The sequence below is a fragment of the Zalophus californianus genome, chromosome 5 (genome assembly GCF_009762305.2).
Source record: "Zalophus californianus isolate mZalCal1 chromosome 5, mZalCal1.pri.v2, whole genome shotgun sequence".
NCBI classification, from domain to species: Eukaryota; Metazoa; Chordata; class Mammalia; order Carnivora; family Otariidae; genus Zalophus; species Zalophus californianus.
The window spans coordinates 140,462,392-140,479,592 of NC_045599.1; the positions used below are offsets into that span (position 1 = coordinate 140,462,392).

A 17,201-nucleotide genomic window follows, 5' to 3' on the forward strand; every position below is an offset into this window, starting at 1 on the left:
TGAAGTCAATAATAGAAGACACCTCAACAAGGCAATTTGTCTAACTGCCAAAAGACTATTTCCAGAGTCAGAGACAGGAGTGCTCACTAAGCCTTGGTATCATCAGGGAAGACTTTGTGGAGAGGTGAGGTCTGTCCTACAGTTTCTTGGAAAAGTGGAATTGTCTACTTGAACTTGAGGAAGGCAGTCCAAAGACTCATTAGAGGTAAAAAACCTAAGTGTGCTGGAGGGGATCGTGAACAATCTGTTTAGACTGAGGCCTAACTGCATACATTCAGTTTAGGTCCTGTAGGAGTCATCCAACCACTGGACCAGGAAAGGCCAATGGAGACCAGGCTATGGAGGTCTAGGAAGCCTGGCTAAAGTATTTGGACCTTATCTGTAGAGAATGGTCCCCCAAGAGGTACACATCCACCCTGAAGGAGCACAAAATGGGAGGCAACATGAACACATCAAGTCTTCTCTTTAGTCAGTATTAAATATGGAAATTGACACTGATCTTTTTTTATTTTTATTTTTTAGAGAGAGAGAGAGAGCACACATGCACACACACACGAGCAGGGGTGGGGTGGGGGAGCAGAGCAGACGGAGAGGGTGAGAGAGAATCTTAAGCAAGCTCATTAAACAATAAGTTTGACAATAAACAAGCAGCCAAGAAATGGGAAGAGCCCCCTCTGTCACCCACATCACTTTGGGATAAACTCACATACTCATTGACCGTCTGACATACAGGCTGAGTGAGACCCTCAGTGTTGGGCCCCTGGGTGGCTCAGTTGGTTAAGCATCCAACTCTTGATTTTGGCTCAGGTCATGATCTCATGGGTCCTGGCATCAAGCTCAGCTGGGAGTCTGCTTGAAGATTCTCTCCCTCTGCCCCTCCCCGCATTCACACACGCATGCTCTCTCTCTCAAATAAATAAATTAATTAAATAAAAATACTTTCTATTTCAGCTTAAACTCATATTTAAAAAAAAAAATTTATTTATTTATTTGAGAGAGAGCGTGCACGTGTGAGGTGGGGGAGGGACAAAGAGAGAGGGAGAAAGAATCTCAAGCAGACTGGCAGAGCCCGACCTGGGGCTTGATCTCACGACCCTGAGACCATGACCAGAGCTGACATTAAGAGTTGGGCACTTCACCGACTGAGCCACCCAGGTGCCCCTAAACTCATCTTTTCAAATTTTCTATGGTTGTATTTTATCACATACATAGGGTTAGCATAATAGTATTTGCATATTATTTATATGGCACATTTTTTCCCCACTGATTGTGCACAGTTTCAAAAGGGCTCCGAGCCCACTGCTGTTTCAGAACTGCAGGATGCCGTGCTCAAAATTCTGCCGGAGGGAAAAGACTTAGTCATATGGGAAGGGATTCCATGAATATTTATGATAGCATAAGCACAAAGCCGTAGTGAGCTGAGATTAATCTCCTCGCCCTTGAACCGAAATGATGGAATAAACTTGAGAGATACTACAAAGGATCAAGAAAAGAGACAGAGTGGCTGGTTTCATACGAGAAGGCATTTGTCATTACACTGCCTGCTAAATACAGCCATCAACAGCATATGACACAGTTAACTAATGCTAGCTTTACAAATATATTGTCCCTTGTTCGGTCCTACAGGAGTATATATAATTCGGCTCAAAACCCTATTTCAGGGTCGCATAGGGTTACTATGTCCCTATGAGCACTTTCTTAATGCTCTTACCCCAAGGGAATAATTTAAGGTTATTAATAACTTAATAATCTCTCTACTTGGTGCCTCCCTATTTTTAAGGTGCTTTCACACGAATTAGATGTTTAAAGCATAAACACATGAACAATAACACTTGCAAGGTGTTGAAAATGCTCCTGGTGTTGTTCTAAGAACTTTACACATTTTATCTCACTTCATGCTCATCAAAAATGGGTACAACTATTAGACCCATTTCACGGATGAGGAGAATGAGGCTCAGAGAAGATACATAACTTGCCCACAATTAATTGCTAAAGCTGGATTCCACCTCCAGGAGCCTAGCTCCAAACCACACACTGACTGCTAGTAGAGTGTAGTGTATTTACTCTAAAACACCTTCACATGATTCCTCTTTTCTTTTGAGATGGCAGACCATTCAATTCTGTAAGTTTTCCCAGCTTTTGCTCCAAAATGTGTGCATTAGAAATAAACTCATTTATTTTCTGCTGACTCGTAGAGAAATAGAAGCTTTCAATTCTAGACACAGCCCATAAATTGACAATAAAATGCAATGAGTAGAACACACAAAGTGACTGGGATCCGTGACCTGAGAGGGGGGAGTAAGACGTTGACAGCTGGGAAATTACACATTGAATGTTGGGAGTAATGGCTGCCTAGCACCATATAGGAAATGTGTCAAGCAAATTCTTAGACCATTGATGGCTCCCTTAACAGACGACCACAAATCTGGCAGCTTAAAACAATAAATATTTCTTCTTTCCCGGTTCAGGAGGCCAGAGGTTCAAAACCAAGGCATCAATAAGGCTGTACTCCCTGGAAACTCTAGGCAAGAGTCCATTCTTTGCCTCTTCCAGCTTCTGGTAGCTATCCCTTTTTCTGGCATCTCTCCTGTGTGTGTCTTTTAGAAGGACCCTTGTCACCGAATTTAGAACTCACTGGACTAATTCAAGATGAGCTCCCCATCTCAAAATCCATCACTTAATATACATCTACAACATCCCCTTTCCCAAAGAAGGGAACATTCTTATGATATGGACATATCTTTTAGGGGGGCCATTACTCAGCTCACTACAGAGACACCATCAAAAACCAACAAATTAAGTTGAAATATAGAAGTAATTCAAAGGTTAGGAAGACAAAACAAGGCAAACTGAAAGATACACAGCAAATAAAAATATGAGGAGTGTGTGGTGCCTAGGCTCTCAAAATGCACAAAATAGGGGCCACCTGGGTGGCTCAGTTGGTTAAGTGTCTGCCTTCGGCTCAGGTCCTGTTCTCAGGGTCGTGGGATCCAGCCCTGAGTCGGGCTCCCTGCTCAGCGGGGAGTCGGCTTGTCTCCCTCTCCCTCTGCCCTCCCCACACACTTGTATGCGAATGCACTCTCTCTCTCTCAAATAAATAAATAAAATCTTTTTAAAAATGCGCAAAGTAGGAGAATGCATAAATTGTGTAAATGTTCAGCGTCCATTGGACATTAGGATGTTGTAACCCATTTGGAATAACATATGTGAAAAAGGAACTAAATTGGAAAAAAAATCAAACAAATATTTGTAGAATAAGCCCTTTAAGGAAGGGATAAAAAGTTTGAACATGGACAAGACAAGGCCTGAAAGATAAAATAATAGCTCCTGGCCCAGCAGAAGGAAGGAAGGCTCTCCAAGAAAGGTCTCTGATGTTGGCTTTTCTTCAGCTCACAGGGGTTCTGGCAGCTTACAGGTGAATCTCAGAGGGTCGGGAATATCTCAGGTGTGACATTATGTGTCAGGAGACCCTAGCCCACCCCACCCACCATTTGAGAGGTGTGTCTATGTTCAAGGCTACAGTGTTGGGCTGTGTGGAGCATACGGGGTAGTGTCATCCTCTCCAAAGAAAATTGCAGCGAATCTCTGCATGTCCTCTGCCTCTTTCAGGTGACTTGGTGACTTTGTAATATGAGGAAATTCAACTGTATGATTTTAGGCCTGTTCTGGCTCTAAATTGCTGACTCTAAGGGTCTGTAAATTTCCTTTTTGAGAGTGAGCATTCCTGAGCATTGGAATGCAATGTCCCGGGATGTTTTGGAATCCTTCCTCTGAGGGGCTGAACCTGAGCACATTCCCATCTGTCTGCAATGATTCATGCATGGTTCTGCACGGAACTGAGAGGATTAACGGGGCAGTGTGTTTAGGTCCTGTGGTCCCCAAGACTCTCTGAGGTCTGACATGCTCACGTGCCCTCCACAGTAAGCCGAGGCCAGCAGGGAGCAAGTTCTGGAACCCTAGAGGAGGCTTTCCCTCGGAGTTAGTCTCTCCTTACACAACAATGGGTCCTGAGTCCTAATTCCAAAGAAAGAACAGAGGAGGTGCAAATACACGAGGATTTCAGCTTTCAGGGGGAAAGTACTCACCTTGTCCCCAAATGCCAGTCCACACATAACTGCCAGGTCAGGACAAGCTTTTCCCTTTTCCACGGTAAAATGAAAGAAAAGGAAGCAACTGTGTGTGCGTGCACATGTGTGTGCACGTGCGCTGCTCATATACTTATATACACACATGTATAAAACACATTTTTCCTGAGAAGATATGTCCTTCTAAAATTATGTCTTGTCTTTTGTATTCAATTGTTTTTTTCTTTTATTAAAAGAAAGATGGAGATGGGTGTTTAATTTTTAAGGAATGTATTTTTCATGCCGCTACCTAGAAACTTCTTTCACAATGAGCAATCTTTTCTTAATCCTCCATTAAAAATTCTCCTCACTTTGTGGCTTGTTTGTAAGATCTAAAAACCTGGGAATCTCGGTAGTAGCTTTACAATTACTTTGGAGAAGCCTTGAGAACTCTCCAGATCTGTGTCTCCTGCATGACGGTCCTTAATGGTATCCCCTGACTTGGCCACCCTGAGGTCTCCTGGAAGCTACAGAGCAAAGAAAGTGAGGCCAGGGCCTTGGTCTGTACCCTGGTTATGGACCAGAATGAGAAAGAACCCTCAGGGCAGTGGGACATCGTGGTCTTAGCTGAATTAACTGGGGATAAAATCACAGGCAGGACATCTTTATGCAAAGCGGTAAGAAGTTGGCCTTTATCTGGGGACCTGCTGTTTCCTCCCCAACCTCTTGTCACAGAAAAGAGTTGTCAGACTCGCACTGAGGGAATCCATACTCCTATCCTGCTTTTAAAAATTTTTAGTCACAATAATCTGTTTTAAAGCTTCACTATAGTTGTATTTTCAGCATTTTCATTTTCTAGATACATATATACCATGTTACCAACCACAGTTCAAAAGCCCTCAGGGTGATTTCCTTCTGTGCCTCTTTTATTACCTCTCTCCCCTCCCCTTGCCCCTCCTTCTTAAGACAAGAAACAGGGGAATGTGTAGATAATTTCACGTGAACAATCAGACGATTATATCTATACACAATTTGGTCATGTATCGCAGTAATCTTTAGTTGGGGAAAAAAAAACCCAAAAAACAAAATATGGGCCCACTTTAAGAAAACAATGAGTTCGTTAAAATACGTTCTTAGAACCTTGTATACCATAGAAGTTTCCACTAGGGGGCATTGCAGTCAAAGCACAGGAATGAACGCAACCCTTCAATCCACTTGGGTAAACTCCGGTCGTTTGATTAATATTGTCCAGAGTGAATTGTTCTCACAAAATGAGAGGTCACTATTGTCACTTTTGCTGAAGGAAAAAAAAAAAATTCATTTCCTGGCAGCAGAAGTAAAAAGTAGCTGACTCTGGGCATCCAGAATCGGCCCTATCCTGAGGTCAATATACGCGTGTTCCGGAAGCCTGAACCCGCGTGAGATTGTGAACCAAGAGCGAGGGCGTTACCGCACCACTGAGACCCCACCTAGGTGCCTGAGCTCCCTGCCTGCACTCCGAGGCCGCCAGTAAGAGGCCTTCCCCACACAGAGAAGTTGCCAGTGCCTGGGTCACCAGGGGAAAATAAAGATTTTTTTTTTTTTAACTTGGTCAGTGTTGCAGGTTAAATTGGGTTCCCCACTCCCCCCAAGCCCCTACACATGAATGTACCTGTATTCGAAAGGGTCTTTGCAGAGGTAATCTAGTGAAAATGAGGTTGTTAGGGTGGACCCCAATCTAATATGACTGTGCTGTCATTAAGAAGAGGTGATTTCAACCCCCAGACACAGAGAGAGAAGTCCTGTGTGACAGAGGCCTTGACTGGGGTGACGCCTCTGAAATCCAAGGAACTGCAGAATTGCCATCGGCTGCCAACAGAGAGAAAGATGGACCAGATTCCCCCACGGAGCCCTGTTCAGATTTGTGACCCTGACCTCAGATTTCCAGCATCCAGAATTGTGAGAAAATACATTTCTGTTGTTTTAAGCCCCCTGCTCCGTGGTGCTCTGTTACCGCATCCCCAGGAAATTATGTAATTATTTATGACCAAATTCAGAAACCATAAATGGAATTCTGGGAGTGGCAATGAAGAGATAACTAAGCATAAGGTTTTAAGGAATTGCTTCTTTTCTCTCTTTCTCTCCCTTTTTTCCTGTCTGTCTGACTCCAATATACCAATTTTTAAAATATAAGACATTATTTTTATTGATCTTTAAATGCACAGCTCTTAGTGATTTCTGGGGATGTGTCCATTTTTTTTTCCCTAGTATATTCTGTATGGCTTTGCAAATAGCTAAAAACGTCATAGTCCAGGTGGCATTTTTAAAGTATTTTGCTCCCTCGAGTTGCTCTAAGTATTTGATGTAAATGTTCCCTATTCTTCATAATACTTTAAGGAAAAGATTTAACGTAACAACAGTTACGTTAAACGTTAGGAAATATAGAGCCAGGTTAATCATCTTGTTCTAAATCACACAGCCGTTCAGTGATAAGCAGGGTTTGGGAGATAGATCTCCCAGCTCCTTGAATAGCCTCCTTTAAATATCACACAATTATATTTTAATTATCCACCTATAAGAGAAGAGTGAAGAGATCCTCCAAAACTGTGGTCGTTCTAAAGTTGCCTTTCGGGGACCTTTTCTATATTTTGGATAGAACTGTCCCTGGGAACTCATAAAACCTCAAACCAAATGATACAAGTACATTGTCATGTTCTAATTTCCCAGTATCCACGAGAATTTCTTCCCCTTTCCTCCCCATTCCATTCTGAGAAAGAGGAAAGAGGCTCTCCACCTCTCAGGATGATGGGGAAAAAAATCAAGCACAAGCCAAGCTAAGCCTCCCCATGCTCCCTGGCTCCACACGTTTCTAGGACAGGGAGGTATTTGGCTTGCTGATTATTGTGCCAACCTCACTCTGAATGCCTTAGTGAGCCCCAGGTCTGCTGCCCTCTGCCATTGCCATTCTGCCTCCCAAAGAGGAGCACCATCTTAAAGGTCTGGCCCACTCTAGGAGAAAATCCCTTATCCTCACTGCACCTCAGCAGGGTTGAAACAGACGGGAATTTCCAAAAGTACCAAAGAAGAAGGGAAATCAAAGCAAATCATGGAAGCACAGAAACATAGCTGAGCTTGCCCCAAGGCTCAGACATCTTTCCCATTCCTCATTGGAGCTTATACACTCAAGTCAGACGATGATGACCACTTCCTGGCTTCCTGGTGTCCCAGCTACTGAGGAATTAAGTGAAAAGTGTCATTTCACTTCCTTGCCAAGCCAATGTCCTAGACAACTCGTCCCTGAGATAAAAACTATTACTGGCCTAAGGCCCAATCTTCAGGTTAAAGGTAGATGATGAGATTCTTCACATGCTCTCTGACCTGTGGTCAGCAATAGGCAGTGGTTTAACCTTGTAATGATCCTTATAATGGAGAAATTGTGAAAATACAACCATAGAATTAATTTGACCTTCATACAAGATGAATGACATACACATCACAGCCCCTGTAGTTTGCGGGGAAAATAAGCCCCCTGGCCAAGGCTGAGGGGCTTCAGCTAGCCATCCAGAAAGACAAAGACAAAGAGCACAGGGAGAGCATGTAGAATAGAAGGTTGTCACAGAAAGTGGGGCAGACATGCAGGGGACGTGCACATCCCAAGTTCAAGCAGTCAGGAATCTCTGGTGGGGAACAGGTTGTGTAGTTCCAAAGAACAGTCAAGTTTCCTCAGATGATGGTAGGATTTGGGAACAAAAGCAACACACTCTCTCTCTCTCTCTCTCTCTCTCTCTCATTCACACGTGTCCATTCACATCTTAATTGAATTGGAGAGGAGGGAGGTAGCTGTCACCAGGAGATCACACAGGAGACAGCAAGGTGGAAAGGGAGAGGAATCACAAGACGTCAAGGACCCAACAGAGGGGGGCTATGGTCCAACAAAAAGAGTGATGCATCGATGGCGGGTGACCGTGGAGTGATGACATAACGCTGAATCCCCAACCCAGTTGAGGACACGTGGAAAAGTGGAAAACCAGACTAATCTGGAGAAAGCCGGGTATCAGTTAGGGTTAGTATCCTTTGAAGACCCCTGAGGACACAGAAGGGATTATGCAGCGTGGAACAAGGACCCCACACAGCCCAGGGGAAAGCGTTGGCATGGGAACGGGAGAGGAGTCAGGACTCCCAGGGAAAGACCCACAGAGCAGGACGGTGCAGGAGTCTAAGAAAGATAACGGATTACCCGAGGGGCCAGAATGTAGCTGATCCCTGCAGACGACAGAGTGGCGGGCAGAATGGGACTCGCCAGCCTCCGGGACCCACCCGCGTCGGGGCCGCTTCGGTCCTCCGAGCTGCCGAGGAGGAGGGGTGCCTGGAGCGCTGCGCCTGCGGTCAGTCAGCTGGTCGACACCCCCGGGCGGAAGAGCAACCTTTGGGGTCCCAGCGACGGTGGAGGAGGAAGGAGCTCCCTTTCACCCAGCTGACGGCTGGGCGCTGCCAGTCCTCGCAGGGGAAGAATTAGCTGGTCTAGGAGGCTTACCCTAGCGTGACGGAGAGAAGGTGAAATAATCGGCCTGGTGTACATTCCTTTTTCCCACTGGAAAATCCGAAACATAGAACAGTCGGGTCTAAGCGTGGCGGTACCTTCTGCTTGTCTGGAAGGGGGTGGGACAGGGACTCACGAGAACAAGCCTTGTAGTAATTATAATAATTAAGAACCTAAAATTGAAGCACTGTGTCCTGGCCTCCAGGTAAAGTCAAAAATACGCGGCAGCCACGTGACCGATCTCCGGACCCCAGGGTACAGGCTATTTTTCTAATCTTCTGGTTATAATTCTATTTGGAAACAATCTCAACCAGCCACTAACTGAATGTCATAGGCTTTCTCAAGCGTCATGTACTCCTGCCATCTCTGACCCCTGCCAGGCCAGACCATGGTGGAACAGTTTTTGAGTGTGTTTTTAAGGTTCCAGGAAAAAAAAAAAAAAGATTCCTTGGAAACTGAGTTTGAACTAAATGCTCACCTGGATGACTCTTGCAAGCTGAGAACAGCCCTGAACTACAAGCCATGATAATTGCTCAACCACTGTTTCCTCTTCCTTCTCTCTTTTGTTAAGGAAAGTGTTGAACATGCACAACAGCATGGAGGAAAGAACAACGAAGCCCTATGCACCCATCACCCAGCTTCAGCAAATAGCGGCTTCTTTTGGCCACTATAGTCCGTAGACACATCCCAAAAAGTAAAAAAATAAAGAAAAAAATGCATTAAATGTGGCACAAAATTTGGAGCCCGTCCCCCACTTCCTCCATCTTCCCTCTTACGTTGGAACCCAGATTGAAATAGTTCTCAGCACAAATTACATACAATCTGTTGTTGCAAACTCTCCCCAGATTCTGAACTGCAATTACATCTCAGGGATGTCATTCGGTTATAGGAATTAGGAACCTCCCTAAAAAGGAATTTATCTCCTTTTCACTTACTCTTCTGAATGTGACTCTGAAACAAAACTGACCATTTATGCCAAGCTCACAATTTACTTGTTGGGGATTTAATCACATAGAGCAAATTCCAGTAAGAAGCTTAAGAAATTTCCCAGGGAAAGCGATGGTGGGGTGGGGGTGGGGGACAGGGAGCAGGAGTGGTACAAATAGCACGGGATTTCTGAAAACTCCAGCAGAGTCATGCAAGTTTAGTTTCAGGCTGCTGAAACAGAGTTCCTGGGAGATCATTTTAGTGTGAGTCAATGGAAACTATTCTAGAGGGAGTCAGAACTGTTCACTACTCTTGAGTAAGGAAGAGACATAGGCCTGTCTGTTCAAAACTTTGTCAGAAGTGGCTTGTGATTTCCCTCCTTCCCTCCTCCCTCCCTCCCCTCCTCTCTCTCTCTTCCTCTCTCTATTGCTTCCCTCCCCCCTCCTTCCTTCCCTCTCCCCCCAACTTCCTTCCTTCCTTCCTTCCCTCCTTCTTTCCTTCCCTCCCTCCATGCCTCCCTCCATCCCTCCCTTTTTCTCCTTTCCCCTCTTTCTCTCTTTTCTTTTTTTTTTGAAAGAACATGCCTTATTAAGAAAAAAAGAGAACATATATCATCAGTATTAGCAGCCACACCATCACTTGCCAAGCTCTTCTGCTTTCTGTTAGCAGGTGAAAGGGAAAGGAAAAGTGTGAGCAGTGCGTACCAAATCTAGCTCAAGGTCTAACCATGTTATTTATCACCAGAGTCATTTGAAACCTCCCATTGTGGGATTTGACGAACTCAAATGACTGCCTTAAAATACCAACAATGTCTACGGGACAGCAAACAATAGGTTTGGCATAAAATAGATCAGGGCCTGAAATCTTGGCCAGAGGCATCTCCAACATCCACAGGTTATTACTCCCAGAAAGAAAATGCTGAAGGCAGAGATATGTGTCTACAATGAATGCTGTCTCACAGAGAGCAGATCCATTACACACACACCATACACGATAGAAATGAGGAGACCCATTGTCTTGAGGCTTAAATGCCCTGGGGGACCCCTTGCCAACAATCAAGCATTCTGGAATGGAAGATTCTCCTCAAGGACCCCAGAGATGGCCTTCATCCACCTTGACAACTTTTCCCACTCCTGACCTTTGCAAAAGGGCAAGGGAAAAGAACACCTTCCAGAGAGTTAGTGACCCGAGTTCTGCCTGTGCTCCATCCGGGATGGGCAAGTACGTTAAGTTTCAGGACCCCACTTCCTTCGGTTCTAACATGGGGGAGGAAGTGGGCCAGATGACTTGTGAAGGTCCGAAGGCGGCTCTTTAGTGACTGACGAACCATGTGGCTTATGAGCACACAGTAGGGCTCAGCCTCTGCCAGTGTGGATTCAAACCTTAGCTCCTTCCAAGCTGGGGGACCGTGGGAATGTCTGTTGATTTCTTCGGTAACCTCGAGAGAGAAATGCCTATGTCACAGGTCCTGGTGAAGATTGACTTCTTTAAACATATATCAAGCTCCTGACTCGTGGGATATATAATGCTAGTACCCTCTTTCTAAAATGCTGTGATTCTAAACATCAAGGAATCTGGGAAGTTTGCCTCTCTGGACCACAACTAGATAATTTCGTCCAAAAGATTTCTCACCCTAACTTATTACTCACTGGAGCATGAAAAGCATACAAATCTGGGTCAGTACTGCGGGAAAAAATTCATGAGATAGACGTACAGCACAGCTTGGGTCTTATGTGAGATATTTTACATATTTTTTTTCCTTATTTGTTCCAAGTCATTTAGACATAAAAGAAACGGTATAGGTTAAACCAAGCTGGGAAAGTGAAGTCTTTACAAAGTTTATATTGCTAATTAAATTAAGGTTTCCAGCAGATCAAGGACAAATAACTGAATTCAACAAAATATTTCCTTTGATCTCGAGATTTTTTTACATCAAAGACTAACCAGCAGGCTCATGTAGGCAATGTCCCCTCCTCTGCCTGCAACGAGGGGCTCCTGGTCAAAGAACTTTCAGGGGTCGGCTTCAGAGCAGTGTGAATGCTGCAGTGGGTGGCCCTGCACAGGCCAGACTCAGTGTGCGGTGTCAGGAGAGTATATGTGAGTCAGAAGATGTGGGTTTGAGGTTTGGCTCTGCCACTCACCCACATCCGATGAGAAGACCTCAGTCTTCATGCTCCCACATGTGAAATGGGGCAACAGTACCTAACCTGTTAACTCACAAGTTTGATATAAAAAGAATGTTAGGTCTTTGGATTCACCAAATCCTAAAATAAGATGAAGAAATAAAACCCCAGAGGGATCCTACAGAGGAGGTTTCCTCTCTCTCTCCTGGGGAGAGCTTTTCCATCATTGGATCTCTGGCGTTTAGTACTAGTAGGAGCTCCATAATTCTTTGCTGGATGAGTGAAGGACTAGAGGAAGATTGTGATGACGGGGAGGTGCAGGGACTCTTGGCCCCTTAGACTCGTTCTTCCCTCCTCCTGGATCACCCCTTCATTCTGCCATGGCAGACCTGGCTCCGCTTAATTCTAGGTGTAGTAAAAAGGAAATAGCAGGGTTGGGGAGGGAGAGGGGCCATGGAGGAGGTGGGGGAGAGAGAGAGAGAGGGCCACCTGGCAGCAAGGAAGGAAGGACAGCTATGGGAACAGAAGGGGATTTCTCAGAGGGGGTTTGCAAGACAGGGAAACCCAGACATTGACTCCATGATGAGAACATTATGAATAATAGGAGGTGAAACTTGAAGCATGTGCACTGCAGCCTTTTATAGATGTTTTTCAAGTCTACCTATTTCTTGGAGCTTCTCATTTCCATGATACCTTGGGACAAACTTTATTGATCAGAATCAGAGAAAAAGAGCAGAACCTGAAAGGCTGAGCTTTGCTGACAGCTCTGGGCTAAGGTGCGGATGGAGAGCCCCGTGGGGTGTCTATCTAGATATTTCAACATCGGTGCCCCCAAGCCTTAGATGGTGCTGGTTTCCTAATCCATGTCTTCTGTGACTCAGCCCTTGGTAGGGCAGTGACTCAGTGGGCTAGCACTGCCCAGTACTCTGGGTGGAAACCCGCTCAAAGATGTGCCATCATTTAGGATATATGAGACTGCAAGTCACTGGACACCCAACCTCAGGGGGCTTTAAGCATAAGGATGTGTGTTCATCTTACCAGAGCTAATGCAGCTTGTTTTGCAGTGCTCTTGGTTCTAGTTAGGCAGTGTGGTGTGGTGATGAGGGGCACAGCCTCTGCCCTCAGTTTCCCTGGGTTCAAATCCCAGTTTGGGCGCTTCTTGGTGGTGGGATTTCCAGCAAGTTACTTCACTTCTCCCAGCCTCAGTTCCCACCTTTGTAAAATTGGAGAAAACAAGAACGCCTCCCTTCCAGGTCTGTTGTTAGCATTATTAGTTAGTGTATATAAACTGCTTAGCCAGGGGCTGGCTTGTAATAAGCACTAGATACAGGTTAGTTCCAATCAATCATCTTTGTTCATTAATATCATCCTCTCCTTTGTCAAAAGAGGTTTCCCAAGGCACCAAGCTTCACGCTGCCCGGAACAACATGCAGAACAAGAAGGAAAGTGGGGGAGGGGGACAGGGCAGGGCACGAAAAAGACATGAGCTTCCTAGTACCCCTCTCTCCTTTAGCGGGAAGAAAAGTCTTTCCTGAACACCCTCATCCCTTTATTCTCAAGCCTATAGGTCAGGACTGGGCTACATGGTGAGTGTGGCAATGCCTGGTAAGAGGATTGGATTAGCACGGGCTAGATCCTTTGTGCTATCTAACATGGTAGCCACTAGCCACATGAAGCAATCCAGTGTTCAATCAAAATGGCTCAAAATTAGAAATTCATTTGTTTAGCTACACAAGCCACACAAAGCTAGTGGTCTCCATAATGAGTATGAACGTTTCCATCCCCACAGAAAGTTCTGTTGGACAGTGCTGGAATCAGAGTTCATCGTGCATGAGGAGCCAACATTCCCTGAACAAAATGGGGGCTGTGTTCACAAGGAGGAAGCGGAGGTGGCTCTTGCGTTGGTAATCAACAAGGAAGGAGGAACGGGAGGGAAGACTAGCACAGACACTTGTGAGGTCAGAACAGTGGAGGTGAGCATGGTGGCTAGGCTAGGGGAGAGACTCGATGAAGTTAAGGACACCTCAAATTTACCCAGCTAGCCTCTCTACTTCCTACCATCTCTTACACACAGAAGCCCAGTTGTTCGATGGTGGTGGAAATCAGAATTATCAGGAAGGGTTTGTTAGACCTCTCATCTGAGTAGTTTCAGTTGTTGAAAGACAAAAATGAACCTCCAGACTGCATACATTCTGGACCCCAACCTAGCATTACGACAAGGCTCTGCAATTGACCATGCTCATATTGGGTATTTTTGATTGTCACGTAAAATGGGTTAACACCAACCATTTTCCACTTCATATAATCACCGTGAGGCACAACAGATAATTGACAAAGTCCTCAGGAAAATCACATCAATCTACCTACAACAGATCATCGCTGGCTTACCCTGGGGATTGGGGAGGGGGTGGCGAAAGTCCTTGAAGTGTTGAAGAAGGAGTCAGTGGACTGCAGCAGGAATGCAGCCAAAGTAATAACAATAACTAATGTGCACTTATGCTTAAGTATATGCCAGGCATTTGCCTAAGGTCAGGAAGTGGCAGAATGAGGTTTGTGCCCAGATATTCTACTAGCAGAGCCCAGGCACTCTGCCATGCTTCCTCTCCAGAACTCTGGATGACTAAGCTCTTTGGGGATCCGTCAAAGCAATGATTCTCAGATTCCAGCATGCTTCAGAATCATCTGGAAAGCTTGTTTAAAACACAGATCTCCAGGCCAGCAGAGTGCTAGAGCACGTTCCTCCTCCGGGCTCAAAAGAGCCAATCGTGTGTATCTCTTCCCAGCTGCATGTTCAATAACATCACATTGGTAGCTTGAAATCAGTCATAGTGGGCGAATTTAAACCACAAGAACTGGCAAACTCTGGGGTATTTTTTTTTTTTTCTGCCCGAGAGGCAGATATTACACATTCACCAGTACACCGTTGGCTAGTCTCCCATTCCCAGAATCTCTGATTCAGTAAATCTTGAATGGGGCCTGAGAATTTACATTTCAAACAAATTTCTAGGTGATGCTGATTCTGTTGGTCCAGGGACTGCACCTGGAGATCTTAGGAAAACATTTCAGAGAGCCCTGAAATGGAGAACATATTGGTATCCTAAGTCATCATTTGCAGGAAGAATGCTAATGATCTCATCAAGGAATGTAGGCTGTAGATGATCCTGTATCAAATCGATACTAATAAGAGCTGATGTTTACACAGTGGTGACTGTAGGCAGCAACTGTCCTCATCGTCCCATGCATTAACTAGTTCAATCCTCCTAATAACGTTAGACACATGTTCTAGTATTATAGCTGAGGCCAAATACAGAATAGTCAAATGACTTGTGGAAGGCTGTACAGGGAGTAGGTGGAGTTACTGAGATGTGAACTCGGGCAGTCTGGCTCCAGAGCCCATGAGTTTAACTGCTATCCCACAAATCACAGATGAGACCTGACTGTAGTTCTGCCAAATATAAATCTACTAACAGTTCCCTCAAAAAAAAAAAAAAAAAAAAGGAAAGTAAAACAACTTCAAGGAATATACACACAAAAGGGAATTTGAATTTGTTTTTCCCAACTAGACTTTCCTGACTTAAAAGAGAATGGATAAAGCATTCTTCTCACTGTCCTTCCTCCAAGATCATGCACAGAGTGTACCACCAGGTAACGAGAAGAGCTGTTCTCCTAGATTGGGGGTCAGGAAACTTTTGTAAAAGATAAGATAGTGAATACTGTAGGCTTGGCAGGCTATGCAGTCTCTGTTGCAGCTAGTGTACTCTGCTATTGTAGTTTCAAAGCATCCACAGACACTATGTAAGAATGAGTGTGCCTGTGTCCCAGTGAAACTTTGCTTAGAAAAACAGGCATTGCACCCTATTCAGTTATGGGCTATAATTTGATGACCCGTCCTAAATTCATGTAGAAGTTACTCCTTATTCCTAAATAGCCAGTAGGAATTATACCTTCATTAAATTTAGACAGAATTTTACAAAAAAAAAAAAAACCACACAAGCAAACAAACAAAAAAACTACCAGGATACCTGAATAATAACTTGATAGATGCCAGTGGAAATCTCCTCAGAAGACAATCCATTTCTCTGCTTCTGGTTTGGTTATAGAAGCTCTTCCCTGGTTTTAGATTATGGTAGTAGGCTCAGTGGGCTGGAAAATCACATGACTAAGATAAAGGTCCACAGATACAAAGCTTAGCTCAGCTGTAGTCCTGTTGGTCAAGAGGGAAATGAGACAAATAGAGGACTATGACCTCACGTGACTACTTCATATACATTATGACTGGCTTAGAATCAATTTAGAGTGTAGTTTGTAAGTCAGCAGTATCATCTTTCTGCATAAAAGACAGAATGTTTATTCCATTTTATCAACCAACACTGATGCCCAAGAATGTGATGATGGTCTCTAAGGGATTTGAAAATAAGTTGTCCTAGATCCATCTTCTCCTTAACGTTGAGATTACCACCATCTTGGTAAATGCCTCTACAGCTTTTCTCCTAGGCCCTAACCTGTTCTTGACTCCAGGTTCTCACTGCTTCTGATAGCTTTCATAATGTACACCCCCAATCCTTTTGCACTCGTGAACAGGAAACTCTCTGGACTACCACTGCATATTGACGTAAAGTCAAACTCCTCAGCCTCACTCAGGACCTGGTATGACCTAGGCTCATTTTTTCTCTTCCCCAGTTTATCTCAAAGGCATCCAGTTTCTATTCCCACATAATCACATCTTGAGGAAGGAAGTTCCAAGGGCTTAGACAAGTGTTTCAACTAAAACAACAAAGCCACATAGCCCTGGGAGAACCATAATCACAGCCAAGAGAAAGACAAAGCTGGAGGCAGCAAGATAATCAAGAAATCAAAAAGAGGAACTGGAACAAAGTTTCAGAAATAAAGCAATAGACTATGACATTTCCCCTTGTCTATGGTGTCTGGTACTTGGTGTCTGGACAGAGCTGGGGCTCGAAAGAACAACGGGGCTGAGGGCCTAGGTCAGCACTCTCCAAACTTTTACGTTTCCATGAGAACCACTTGGATGGCTTTTAACATAAATATGGAGATTTCTCATCGCAGACCCAGGAAAAGGGCCAGGGAATCTGAATTTTAATAAATGCCTAAGATAATTCTTATGAGTGTTCAAGTTGGTAAAATGCTGACTTCACATGAAAATCACCGGGAGTCTATGCAGAGGGGCCACATGCTGAGGCCACATGGAGGGGCCCCATGGAGGTGCACTGGCTGACAGCCCAGCTGAAGTTCCAGCCAATAGCCGGGCTCAACTGCCAGGCATGTGTGTGAAGATGCATCCAGACGACCCCAGCCCCCGGGCTCCAGGACACCCATTTGAGGCCCCGAACACTGTGGAACAGAGACAAGTCATCCTCCCTTTGCCCTGTCTGAATTCCTGACCAACGGAATCCAGAATCCAATAAAATGGTCTTTTTACATTTTCTTTCAAAATCTCATCTGGAGAGCTTTTTAAAAATGCCGCTGCGTAGGTCCTGTCCCCAAGACATCCTGATTTATTTAGTCTGGAGTAGGATCTGGTAGTAATTTCCCCCCTACTTTTTGTCA

General features: G+C 44.7%; 1 protein-coding gene and 1 long non-coding RNA gene across 2 annotated transcripts in view; one reads left to right on the forward strand and one right to left on the reverse strand.

Annotated features, from left to right (window-relative positions):
• The window catches only part of BASP1 (brain abundant membrane attached signal protein 1), an 85,596-nt gene extending 69,792 nt beyond the window's left edge, over positions 1 to 15,804 (reverse strand). Inside the window, exon 1 of the mRNA XM_027606999.1 lies at positions 15,656 to 15,804. The gene's annotated coding sequence lies outside the window, so the exon portion shown is untranslated. The remainder of the gene's footprint in view (positions 1 to 15,655) is intronic.
• LOC113929819 overlaps positions 1 to 17,201 on the forward strand; it is a 50,366-nt gene that overhangs the window by 15,607 nt on the left and 17,558 nt on the right. The window lies entirely within an intron of this gene.